Raw genomic sequence first — 13,803 nt, 5'->3', positions numbered from 1 at the left:
GAATATCAATTGTTACCATCAAATCGGAGATACAGGGTTCCACGATTTAATAAGGTTAGACTGAAGCACTCTTTTGTACATCAGTCAATCCTTAAACTAAATATGGAGCCTAATCCCAGATCAAATGTGCGTTAAAGGGCCCTGAATATCGTCTTCTGTGATTATAATGTTTAAATGTTTGTATCCTGGTTTATTGTCTTTGTCCTTTCTGTGATGTTGCAAACGGAGCTGCTGTGATGCAAAAACAAATTTCAGACCTGTCTGACAATAAAGTATTATCGTATTATTATCGTATTATTATCGTTTTCTCTTCCAAGAAAGTTTAGGCTAATCTTAGGTGTGTTAAAAATCTGTGAGATCATCTGACTGCTCATGTTTCTAGCTTCATCCGTGTTCCCAGATCTCGTCCCAAATTAAAGTTGTAAAAAAAAGAAATGAACCTTTAATGTGCCTTCAAATGACATGATTTTAAATATTACAAAAAAATATTTCATTTCATTTAGCTACTTTCTTCTGCTTACAAAACAATGATGAGGCTTATGAATTCTTACATCTGCCAAGAGCCAAATGCTCAAAACACAAGATCAAATAAAATTGTTTTGAATATAGATTATTGTACACTTGATTTAGCTTATTGTTTTTTTGTTGATAACACGAGACTCCAGTCTTAAATGGCAACAAAACAGCATGTACTTACTCTTTATTGTCGCTAAAAGATGATGCCAGACAGTTACATCTGAGCAGGGTCACTCCTCTGCCTGATCACACACTCTTCCCATTGATTAACCTGAAAGTGCAACAGAAAGTGGCAAAAGTTCAGCAAACAGCTTGATGCTCTCCTCATACCAGACACCCGTTCTTTCTCGAGTTGCAAACAGGAGTGCGTTTGAGCTGCCTGCTTACGCTGAACAATGCATAGAAATAAAACCTGCTGTCAGTGCTGCTTAACTGGTTTTCATCGTGTGTGACGATCTACTACCGTTAAGTCTTGTGTGCCCACAAGACATGTGGCAGCTTGATCACACTTTTTTGATTTCTTTATGGACTCATGTGAGCCAAAATCTGTTCACACCCTCAATGTGCATCTAAAGGGTGTGAGAAGTGAAACTAATGAGTAATCCTAATTTTTAAACCTTTATAATTAGACCGTAATTATGATGCGTCATTAACATAAAATTATATCTTATGAATCTCTCATGACTTCTGTTTCACTTTTAGCACTGCCTGATCCCACATTATAATGCTTTTTTACATTAGGGAAAATATTTGTCTTGGGTGGTGACTCATTCAGGCTACAGGACATACATTATGCAGCTAATTAAAGACATTTTGATTTGTTGAATTTCGTGAACTGTATACTGTTGACTTTAAGCTGGCTGGAGGTAGTGAGTGTTTAAATAGTAGGGCTGTGAATCGATTAAACTATTTAATCGTGTTTAATCGCATGATTGTCCATAGTTAATCACAATTAATCGCAAATTAATCACACAATTTTTATTTGTTCAAAATGTACCTTAAAGGGAGCTTTGTCAAGTATTTATTACGCTTATCAACATTGGAGTGGACAAATATGTTTGCTTTATGCAAATGTATGTATATATTTATTATTGGAAATCAATTACCAACACAAAACAATGACAAATATTGTCTCACAGGTACTGCATTTAGCATAAAAAAATATGCTCATATCATAACATGGCAAACTGCAGCCCAACAGGCAACAACAGCTGTCAGTGTGTCAGTGTGCTGACTTGACTATGACTTGCCCCAAACTGCATGTGATTATTATAAAGTGGGCATGTCTGTCAAGGGGAGACTCGTGGGTACCCATAGAACCCATTTTCATTCACATATCTTGAGGCTTAGCGCAAGTTTGGAGCATTATTTAGCCTGCTTCACGACAAGCTAGTATGACATGGTCGGTACCAATGGATTCCTCAGGTTTTTTTAGCTTCACACGACACAAGTTGTATTCTAGTGTTAAAGAAATTAGTGGTATTAAAACAAATTTGCTTTCACGGCACTATTAAATAGTAAGTGAAAATGTTGCGTGAAGTGTTAAAGAATTGTTATCATTCATCACCATTTCATTAAAGGGTAACTTCAGTATTTTTCAACCTAGAGTTTTCCCCCATGTTTTTGTGGACTAATAGCGACAACAATATCTGAAATTGGTCAAGTATTGAGGTAGAGCGCTGTAGACAGCAGCCGCTCGCGGGCTGCAATATGGTGCTATTGGGGCAACCTGGCAATGTCTTTTACGTCCTCTAAAAGTGCTTGTTTTTGCCATGACAGGCTCTGATTGTTTTAATAAGTGAGATTATGGAAAGAGTCTCGCTCAAGAAGGTGGGATAGTGGAATTCATCCATGGTGGAAACGTGATTGGCAGAGTTTGTTGTGTTGGGAGTACAGAAAGCGTAGTTTAGCGTTATCTAAAAGATTCTCAATGTCATGGCTGAATATTTAGATGATTTCGACAAAGTGGATGAGGTCTTTGAATTCGACGACCGCCCGCATTTATTTTAGCCAGAGTATATATTCAGATTTCACAACGAGACTTCTCCTTTAGCGGGTCCTGGACACAATAACAAACAGACTGGATCAAGCGCAAGGTAAGAAAAATGTTTTATTTCTAAGTAGGGTCCTTTCCATAATGTTGTCAGACACTTATAATTACAATCTGAGCCTGTCAGTAGCAAAAACAAGCACTTTTATTGAACATAACTTCACACTGACGTTGCTTATTTGCCTTCACAGCTCATTTCACGACTGCCGGTTATAGTGTTATCCCTCAATACTGGACCAATTTCAGAAATTGTTGTCCCCATTAGTCACTTAGACACAAAAACATGGGAAAATAGGGTCCAGGTTGAAAAATACTAAAGTTACCCATTAAGTTCATCAGAACGGATACATTTAATTGAGTAATTTTGCCACACATTGTAACTAGGGCACTCAAAGTTAACGTGTTAATGCAAATTTGTTTTAAAGCCACTAATTTCTTTAACGCATTAACGCAACTTGCGATTTTTCAGGTTGTAGCGGGCTCAGTTTTAAAGCTAGAGTGAAGATACTACTCATACTATCATATGAAACTATAAAACCTAAGGAAACCATTGGTCCCAACCATGTCATAATAGCTTGTTGCGAAGCGAGCTAAATAATGCTCCAAACTTACGCTAAATTTTTGCAAGGAAAAAATGGTATGGCCATTTTCAAAGGGGTCCCTTGACCTCTGACCTCCAGATATGTGAATGTAAATAGGTTCTATGGGTACCCACAGTTCCCCCTTTATAGACATGCCACCTTTATGATAATCGTATGCAGTTTTGAGCAAGTCATATTCAAGTCAGCACACTGACAGCTGTTGTTGCCTGTTTTGCTTGAGTTTGCCATGTTATGATTTGAGCATATTTTTATGTAAAATGCAGTACCTGTGAGGGTTTCTGGACAATATGTGTCATTGTTTTGCGTTGTTAATTGATTTCAAATAATAAATATATACATACATTTGCATAAAGCAAGCATTATTTGCCCATTCCCATGTTGATAAGAGTATTCCTTGACAAAACTCCCTTTAAGGTACATTTTGAACTGATAAAAAACGCGTGATTAATTTCGCGATTAAATATTCTAATCGATTGACAGCCCTAACTATAACGTTTCTTTTGTTTCGATACATGCAAATCTAACCACAAAAAAATGACAGAAAAACATTCAAATCAACTGCAGCGATGGAGAAAGCTTTCCTGCACAACTGTAGAAAATATATTTATGTTCAATAAGACATCATCGGATGGAAAATAAAAAGAAACTAAGAAAAATCCCAGTGAAAAACATCATCCATCAGGAAAATTACTCAACAGTCAGGACCGCTAAAGCAGAACAACAAGGGAGCGACAGAAGTGGATAAAAGTTTAACTACATTGACTCATCGCTTCTAAAACGGTAATAATGCAGAGCACATCTTGCATTACTGAGGATTGTTGTCATCTCAAGTAAAAAAACTACCAACTCTTGAAATAGAAACTCGGAGCTGTTGCCAAAACAATTTAGTGTCATGCAAACCTCCCACATTCCTAATGCGCTCTGTTAGAGAGTCCTTTTCTTCCATTTGTGGTGGACCCCCAGAGTCCAGTCTAAACAATCTGATATGGTTCAACCCTCTCGCCCTCCCTCTCCCCTCATACTTTTAGCATTACCTAAGCCTTCGAGCATCAGTCCTTTGCCAAAAGAAGCATGGCTTTGACATCTCGGCAGCTCCAGCCAGTACATTTGTTCCGCAAACTCGGGGGGCAACCTAAAACCTTCCTGCCTGGTAGAGCTGACGGACTGCAGGGCTGGGTGCAGCAGCAGCAGGAGCGAGGTTTGGGTGTGTGTGCAGAGTTATGGAGGGTGCTACAAACTGTCACCACATCTATATGTCCTCCTTCTCTCACACTCCCACTCTTTCTCCCCCACCTCCAATTAACAATGACATACAACTTTAGTGATTTAGAAGCTGCACTGAGAGTCCACAAAGGCCGGTTTGTCCAAAGGTCGACCTGCAGCCCCTTTAATAGACTAGAATGGAGAAAGCAAGGGGAGGAAAATGAACTAAATGTCAAGCAGAAACTGGGAGCGTGCAAACATCTCACACATCAGCACATCGCACCCCTGACTTCAAACCCCCGGCAATGAGCTGGAACACACACACACACACACACTCGTCACTTCATGGCTTGTTTGCTGGGATGCACGAGAGAAAGCATTTATGGAAAGGAATTATCCAGGGGGGAAATCTGTCAAATAGTCAGAAAATGCTCCAGTTTATGTTATGTTACAATAAACAGAATAATAATAATTACAAGATAAGACGTGTGGGAGCGTGTGTGCAAATGTTTACAGCGGTTTATCTTTTGTCTCATAACACAGGGCTGCTTTCAGTCTGGTAGAGTAGAAGTCTTTTTCACCCCCCCAGAGACATGATGACACTGAGATGTTCTGCAGCTGTTCAGTGAGGGTGAGAGCATGGAACCAGGAGGATATTAGTTTCACAAGCGTTACAAAGTTTAAAAACACATAGTATTGCTAATTAATGGACACTTATTAAAGAAGTAGTGATTTGTATTTGTCTTTCCTAATGTGTCAGTTAAGTTAAGGCTACTATGGGGTGTTGTTGCATATACAGGATGTCTATTCATACTACTCTGCTGTCAAATTATCAAATTAACCTTTGAGATTAATGATAAAAACTGATAAGAAGGTGTAAAAACACAATTTTTATTTTCAGGATAACTTATTAAAGAAGGTGTATGCAGTGTTTTGTATTTGTCTTTCCTCATGTTTCAGTTAAGTTAAGGCTAGTATGGGGTGTTGTTGCATTTAAAGGATGTCTATTCATTCTACTCTGCTGTCAAATTATCTGATAGCACGTGATCACAACGTTTCCTTTGAGGTTTATGACAAAACCCGATAAGAAGGTGTAAAAACACAACCTTTTTTTTTATTTTCAGCATCATGAACTTTTAAATTATTGAACAAAAAACGTCATTCAGCTGAAGAATACTCTGTAATTACACCCTTTTTCCAATATTGTTGAACAATAGATACTCACACTGGAGTTGAGTCGCTTTTAATCCACGCGCCTCTGGTGGAGCCGCTCGAGCGAGCCATATGATGACCACCAATCAAGGCGATGATGAAAACCACCGAGTGAGACGATCAGTGGAATAGATGTATCCTCAGGGTGAACGGTGTTCATGTCGACTATCGGCTGCGTTTTGACGCGTAAATGCGAGCCTCTCCGGAGTGTCCATCTGACCGAGCTCTCCACTGCGCGCTGCACGGAGTAGAGAAGAGGAGAGAGGAGAGATGGGAGGAGGTGCGCGTAAATTTAAAAGCAGATCAGTGGATGCAGGCTGCTTCCGGGTCTCCTATTGGTGCACTGTGTGAATTGTTAGTAGTTCACCTATACCTTACTTTATTAAAAGTTATCCTAATTAGGGAAATGCTCAATTGATGAAATTCAAGAACCAACAAAAGCATCGATCCTGGATTAAAGCTGCAGTAGGCAGAATGTTTTTATGCATCTTTGGGGCAAAACATTCCACAGTAACCTTTCAGCATATTGTAATTCAAGTGTTCTGAGAGAAGACTTATGCTCCTCCTCATGGCTCTGTTTACAGGCTGACCCATCCCAGGTGATGGGGAGACTTTGGTCATTTCAGAGAGAGAGAGAGAGAGAGAGAGAGAGTTCCTATTGGCTGTTCATTCAACGGAGGCAGCTGTCAATCATTAGTGAACTCCGATCAAAGGTCAAACTAGGCAGCGCTGATCAAATATGAATTAATATTCTGTTACTGTAATGCCTATTTCTCATGTAAAATGTTTTCATCTTGTAGTGTACTGTTTAGCTGTAAAATGAGAAAGTTTGCTCCAGCTGGTGGGCGGTGCTTGGTATTTCCTCAACTGATCTTAACATGGCTGCCGGGTCACAAACTTTCTCATTTTGCAGCTAAACAGTACACTACAAGATGTTTCTGAAAACATTTGAGGAGACAAATAGGCATTACAGTAACATAATATTGATTCATATTTGATCAGCGCTGCCTAGTTTGACCGGAGTTCGCGATTGATTGACAGCTGCTCAGAGACAGCAAGGCTCCAGCTCGGCTCTGATTAGTTGTTTTCCTGAAATCTTGCAGATGCCATTAGGAGCACCGGAGGACACAGAGGCACATGAATCTTTTCAGATTACCTGTCTCATGCACTATGCTGTCAGGATATAGTGACCGTTTCATAAAAATACCATTTTTTTTAATCATATTTGCTCCAATTCTGCCTGCTGCTGCTGCTTTGAAATGCGTCACATGAAATGCATTCATGTGTTATGCAGCCCGTTCTCATTCCCAGGGCGTCAAATACCAACGTTTTTTCACAGCCGTTGGCGTTTGATATCAATTTACAAGACACCCTTTAGCACCAGTAGGCAACACTTTCCATTAACTACAATGTAAACCCATCCATGTCAATATTAAACACTCAGGGAAAGTGCTGTGGTGATGAAGTTTAAAGAGTGAAACAAACACAACGGGCGGCCGGGAGGGCATCATGTTACCATCAACTGTTTGTTTGTGTCCTGTGTTCACAACGTTCAGTGTAATTTTCACTGTACAAACATAGTAGTTTTAAGCCCAACCACGTTGTTTTTTCCTAAACCTAATTATAGTGGTTTTATTGTCTGAACCTAGTGTTTTTGTTTAATTCACATCATTAAGCACGTGTTTACTGTGACCGAAGTGACGCCGAGGGGTCTGACAAAGCGTCACTATATGACGAGTTGGGATGAGAACGTGTTGGTTATTTCACGTATTGATTCACCGTTAGAAACCCCCTTATTAAAGCTACTGTATAGTGTTTAAGACCAAATTCTGAAGTACAATGCCCCAGTGTCTTCATGAAGCTCCAGATAAATCAGTAACATGCCATAACATTCACACCATTTGATGTAAATGGTCCGTTTTATTTCATTTGGCTGCATTACAGTGGTTTGATGTTCATGGACAAACCAGACTCTTTGAATACATAGCAGCACTGCAGCCTTGAAATAAAGCCCCATATTATTATTTAATGCTGCTTGGATGTTCACTCAAACAAAAATGAGAAGGCTTATTGAAGTAAGGCACTGTAGGTATGGCCTCGAGCAATTTGGAGTCTTTGAAGCTTATCGTTCATCAGCTTTCATTGTATGTTTTTCTAACTTTTTTTCTACAATTTCTAAATTGGACTTTTATTCTGAAAGACAATCTGTTCTTATAGTGTACTGACACATGTTTTTGTAAGCAATATTGTGCAATCAGGGACTTTTTCTGCTTTCGGTATGTCTTACTATTATCAAGAAGAGCTGTCGTGTCCACACAGGTGTTTAGCCTACACTGGTCTTAGCTGCCATGACTCAGTCTGTGTGAGTGGGAGTCAGTGTGTGGATGTTTCACAACGTGAACTAATGACAAAACCACAAGTTCTGCTGAAACCCAACTGAACTGCAGGACCACAAAAATGTGTGGCAATGGTAGTCATTACTTTGTTTATAAAGTACAGACCACATTTATCAAACTAATCCTTTTCGAAAATATGTAGGCATGTTTTGCTGTTTACCATTTGCCCTCTCAAGACTCTTAAAGGTACAGTGTGTAGGATTTGGCGTCATCTACTGGTGTGGTTGCAGATTGCAACCAACTGAGTACCCTCCAAGACTGCAGTGGCGTAGGCCGGCAAGTGAAAAAACGTTGGTAACGCGGTGTGCCTCCTTACCATAATAACACTAGTTTATGACTAGTTCACGCTACACGATTTTAGCCCTGATTTTTCGTTCCCGACCTTTTTTGGAGCTTCCCGACAAAAGCCCCAGATCAGAGGCAAATTGGCGTTGGCTCGCTGCTCACACATCGGTGCTCAAGCGTCATGTATAAACTGGTCAAAGACGCAAGCAAAGAGGCTCACAGACGCCTCGCCGATGCCTCGCCGATGCCTCGCCGATGCCTCGCCTATGCTTCGCCTATGCCTCGCAGACACATTCCAGATATCTAGCATGCTAAACATCTGGACCTGTCGGGGCCTCCGGCCACGAGCTACAGCCAATGAGAGCGCAAGACACAGGTTGAGGGGAAACCTTAGGGAGGAGTGGTCGCCTGTAACAATAGGAACTTAATGTATGTATTCCATTTGCATCAGCAATGTGTCTCGCGCATGGTATCATGTCATTTACTGTGTATTTCTCGCGTGTGTTTTCGTGACGAAACGTATATTTTGGAGACCTCATCGGGGATTCCTCCCGGTGAAAGATCTTGTAGTGTGCGACCCCCTGTCATCGCCACCGGTCAGTCATGTAGTGTGGAAACCACAACGACTTCAAGACTCCCGTGAAGGACCTGCTTCCTATGTAGATATGAAGGGCTCATTCTAAGCTAACGAAACTTAGATTCAGGTGATTATACACTAATGTCAACATAGTTATGAATATTATATTCCATTTCTGCTAATAGCTGCACACTGTTACTGCACACTGTTACTTTAAAAATTAGGAAAACTCCTCTTATCATAAATGCTCAGAATAACCCGAGAGTTACGGCATTTGCAATAGATTATTTTGCCTTATCTGCTTTTACCTCAGTGAATTTGTTATCAGTAAAAGTTAAACACGTGCAATAAAAAGGTACTGAAGCAAGCTAACCAGCCACATTTTGGTGTGTGCATCTATGATCACTGCTGCGTCCTTTACTAAAAACACAACATGACTTATGCATTCTGATCTACTGAGCATGTTGGCGGAGGAATCTGTTTCATCGACATTGAAGTAAATTTTTCTTTGATTCTGTAAGGTTGACATTTATCTTATCTTATCTTTAAATACCTGAGAATGTATTGATATTATTAAACTCCATTGCAACAGCACCGTGCATTTTAAGTGTTATCACATTGTCATTAAATTAAAAAAAACACCCCACCACACAACAGTTTTCATCAGCATGGAAGGGTTTGTGTAAAGAACCCATCATGATGAATTGAAATCCTTTCAGTTCACTCTACATCACACAAGATAGAGCATTCTCTATAAGCCCTGCCATTGACACGTTTCCTCCTCTTTACAGGAAGGAAATTAATTCTGTTGTCAAGAGCCGACTCCCTCGCCATTCGTCATGACATCTGTTTCTTGAAGGGAATAAACAGAAGAAGAAAAAATGAAATGACATGTCGAGGGCTGCCACGATGTTCATCTTTGGAGCTGCGACCGGTTGCAACTTTAAAGAGGTGAGATGGTTCATTTCTGACAAGTGAAGGAGTGTGCCCTGGGAAACTGACACTGCTCTATGAAGATAAAGTCTCATTAGAATAAACTGCCTCCGCTTCAGAGCACATCCATATGCATGAGACTCCGAGTCTAATTGCTGTTAATTCCCGTTGAATTGATTGTGATTTATTCGCATCTCACAGAGATGCACAAGCTGTGTGTGTGTGTGTGTGTGTGTGTGTGTGTGAATGGAGTCCAACAGATAGATTTGACAGATGTGGTTTATGATGCACACACACAACTTGGTCCATCTGTCAGTTCACCACTTTGGTTCAGATTGAGATACCCAACAACTGTTGAATGGATTCCATTGGTACACACATGTCCCCCTAAGGATGAACTGTAACAGCATTGGTGACTTTAAAGGGGAACTACGCCCATTTTCAGTATTCATACATGTTATTCATATGCTCTAAGACAGTCCAAAAAATATAAGCAAACTCTCTCCCAAATCCAAAAACTAGAGTGCTAAAACATAAACTTGGAGTGTGGAACTGCTCTATGGACTATGAATGGGGAGAGATGTTCTAGATGATACTGAGAGCACTCAGGGGAATGATCTGAATATATGGGAACATTGTCTGTTTTACAACGCACAACACTACAATAGAATAAAGCTCATTTGGGTATGAAAAAGAAAACAAACATTTTTGGGTCCATGAAATCAGTCTCCTATTCATTCTCTATGGAGCAGCTCCAGACTTTATACCCTATGACATCACATGTTTGAGACTTCACAAATATTGATTGAACTTTCCTAGGCCATGGACATAACATATTGGAATTCTTCATTTAGGTGGTGTTCCCCTTTAACTTTTCATTTAGCACCATCATCAGGTCAAATGTCCGATTTGTCAAATACTTTGGTTTATGACCAAATACCTGCAAAACTAATGACATTCCCAATTCCTCAGCTGTACACGCTAAATCAAGAGGGTGAACATGGTAAACATGATCTGCTAAACATTAGTATATTATCATTTTCATTGTGAGCGTGACACATTTTGCTCGAAGCACTGCTGAGCCTAAGTGCAGCCTCATAGACCTGCTAGAATGGCTGAAGTACCACGTTTAAAAGCCAGATATTACCCCCAGGAGTTGGTAGAGACCAAAAACAGAGCTAAAAGAGAACGAATATTGGGATTACATTCGCCAGGTGACGCCAAATAAATGCCAATGTTGCTCTGTAAATGCTGGATTTATAAATTAGCAACAACTTTGCCATATTAAAGATGATTATATGATATCCAGAGTGGAGAAAACAACTATTTGCTATGTAAAGATATCAAGGAGTAATGTCTACCTGAGCAGAGAATGAAGTCTCTCTCCCTCTGTTTGTGTTGTAATTCGAGCTTCTCCTTGCTTTGTTGACATTGCCGGGCCGGCCGTGCATGCCTTTTAGTGCATGTGAGCGTGCCCCACTGGCTAGCTCACGGCCGTCGCTGTGCACTGGGTTCATACAGCGGTTGCAGCTGATAACGGCGTCCTGAGCAACGCAGTCGTCGTGGAAGCAAGGCTCAGCCGTCGCCATGTTGAGAGGCAATAGAGGCAATAGAAATACTCCATATCTCGCATTTAGCACCTTTAACTCAAAAGGTGATGATATGTCAGTGTTGTGTTCCCAACTTGTTATTGCAGGTTCAAAACTACATTTTTAAATTAGGAATCATTATTACATTGCCCTCTTTTTGCTTTTACTTACTTTTAGTCCTTTTTCTTCAATATGCAAGCTATGCATCCTCACACATTATGGAATCTACCAAATTACGGCACAAACAAACACACAACATAGGCCTGCACGTTTCCTCTGTCAACTCTGGAAAGTTGATGCTTTCTTCAAAGGCGTGCAAAAGTATTCCAAGAGGTAAAAAGTATGTTCTCATACCGTTATTGGATATCCTTGAAGGAAAGCATGAGGCTCATTAAAAACGCTGAAATTTCTTCTCTGCACGCTGCCTCCATCTCTACCTTTCCAAATGAATCAAATATATGGATGTTAGCTCACCTTGGAATGTTTACCATCCGGCACATCAGGATTTCAACAGCAAACAGAGGCTTAGCTCTCTCAGCTCCTGATTGAGAAATAGTGCTTTGCAGAATCTGTGCGTGAGAGGTGAAAGGAAGACCGACTGTTGCATCTCTTTCCCCAATGTAACACCAGCAACCGAGTTCATTACACTGCCATTAGTTCAGTCAGCAGCCGTTGCGAGATAATGCCCTCTAATGAGCGTGTGTGCGAGGGAGGACGAGCTCTCTTCCAGCGCTGTGGTCTTTGACTTTGAGACAGACTGTAATTAACAGCGCTCTGTCCTCTCCTGTGTTATTAGCACAGCTGACCTTTGAATGCATCAGATGAGTGAAACAACACATCTGGTAAAGCTGCAGTGTTTGGGGAGAGGAGAGGTGAAGAGAATATTAAACAGAGATCGTCAGTTAGTGGGAAGCTTCACACATTATCGCAGGACTTTTAACTATTGATGCATTGTTTTGACCAGAGGGTGCACCAATACCCAGATTCTGCTTGATATATCAACATTTATTCTCTCTGATAACTGTTATATAAGACTCCATAAAAAATGTATCACAGAAGTACAACTCATTTTCACAAGAGGATTTAACTAATGATGGGTCTGTCACTGGCCCAGGCTGATCAGGCCGACTTTACTGTCTTTCAGAGGCTGTGGCAGGTTCAGAGCTACAGTGAAGGTAAAAATATCATATGTAAATAGAAAACCTAAGGAATCCATTGGTAATATGCTAGCTTGTTGAGAAGGAGGCTAAATAACGCTCCAAAGTTAGGCTACATTTTGGGGAGAAAAAACGGGCATGGCCGTTTTCAAAGGGGTCCCTTGACCTCTGACCTCAAGATATGTGAATGAAAATGGATTCTATGGGTACCCACGAGACTCCCCTTTACAGACATGCCCACTTTATGATAATCACATGCAGACTGGGGCAATAACCATGCAGTTTTTCTGCATGCAGTATAAATGTGTTATTTTCACCTATTCTTAAATGGTGTATTTATTTATTTCATATATTGAGACCATTTATTTGAAATTTGGCCTCACTGTAAAAATTACCTGTGGTGACCCCTAGGATAATCACAGACTCCTGAAACTTTTCAGCCACAAACAAGAGCCCTAGAGCATTCAGAGGATATATGGCTTGTGTAGGTACATTGGCAATAAGGGGGTTTCTGAGTAGTTTCCAGAACAGAAGTGCTCGCCTCCAATCGCCAAAAAATGCAATTCTTGCAGAAATCTCCAAATGTCAAAAGTTTTTGATACCAAATCACAGCATGGCTTTTTCTATGGTGTTCCTCAAGGTCTTGGTGTCTCAATGTGGTATTTTGGGGCGATTATTGATCATTTTGATCAATTATTGAGTGGGAAAAATGGTTAAATTTAGCACCAAACCTGTGTAACAAATGATATCAACCCAAACATTGCAGCAACAAATTTTGAGACACAATAGAGCATGGGAATGGCCATCATATACTTCTATCATAATGTTCTAAGCCCTTATACACTTTCAAAATTTATTTCAAAATGTATTTCAATTAATAAATTCAGTTTATTTCTGATTCATGACTCAAACAACTTGATACACAGTGCCGAGCTGCATCTCAAATTAATCTTAAGGTTCCCAGCTTTCAGATGATGTACACCACTTCTATGTGACATCTAATGTTGACCTTCTATCTTCCCCTAAAAACCCTAAAAAAGACAAAAATGGGTCTATTGTGGGTCTCAGAGGGTTAAAGGGCCCAATGTTATGAGAGTCAAAAACAGCTTCTTCTGCGAGTGACGATGGGAAACACTCTCCCGTCAGCTCTGCTTGAGTTCAGCCCGGAGCTCGGGTTGATTCAAGGGTCTGGAATCCCCCCTCATTTTGCTCGCGATGAAATCACATTACACTCATTTCCAAAACCACGAAGCCTTTTCCTTGGAAAATCTGTTTTTATCCAC

At 40.3% G+C, this 13,803-nt stretch overlaps 1 protein-coding gene across 4 annotated transcripts in view; it reads right to left on the bottom strand.

Annotated features, from left to right (window-relative positions):
* The window catches only part of LOC141773957 (carbohydrate sulfotransferase 15-like), a 32,924-nt gene extending 20,901 nt beyond the window's left edge, over positions 1 to 12,023 (bottom strand). The window contains exons 1-2 of one of the 4 annotated variants that reach the window (XM_074646167.1): positions 11,838 to 12,023; positions 5,597 to 5,821 (exon numbers count right to left, since the gene is read on the bottom strand). The gene's annotated coding sequence lies outside the window, so the exon portion shown is untranslated. Of the gene's footprint in view, positions 1 to 5,596; positions 5,933 to 5,961; positions 6,110 to 11,837 lie in introns of those variants that run through there. The other 3 variants (XM_074646164.1, XM_074646166.1, XM_074646165.1) reach the window with 3 other exon arrangements.
* Positions 12,024 to 13,803: the final 1,780 nt, after the last annotated feature.

Source organism: Sebastes fasciatus, chromosome 9 (assembly GCF_043250625.1).
Source record: "Sebastes fasciatus isolate fSebFas1 chromosome 9, fSebFas1.pri, whole genome shotgun sequence".
Taxonomy (NCBI): Eukaryota; Metazoa; Chordata; class Actinopteri; order Perciformes; family Sebastidae; genus Sebastes; species Sebastes fasciatus.
Note: the sequence above shows the minus strand (reverse complement) of the source record. Positions and strands in the feature narration are given on the sequence as shown.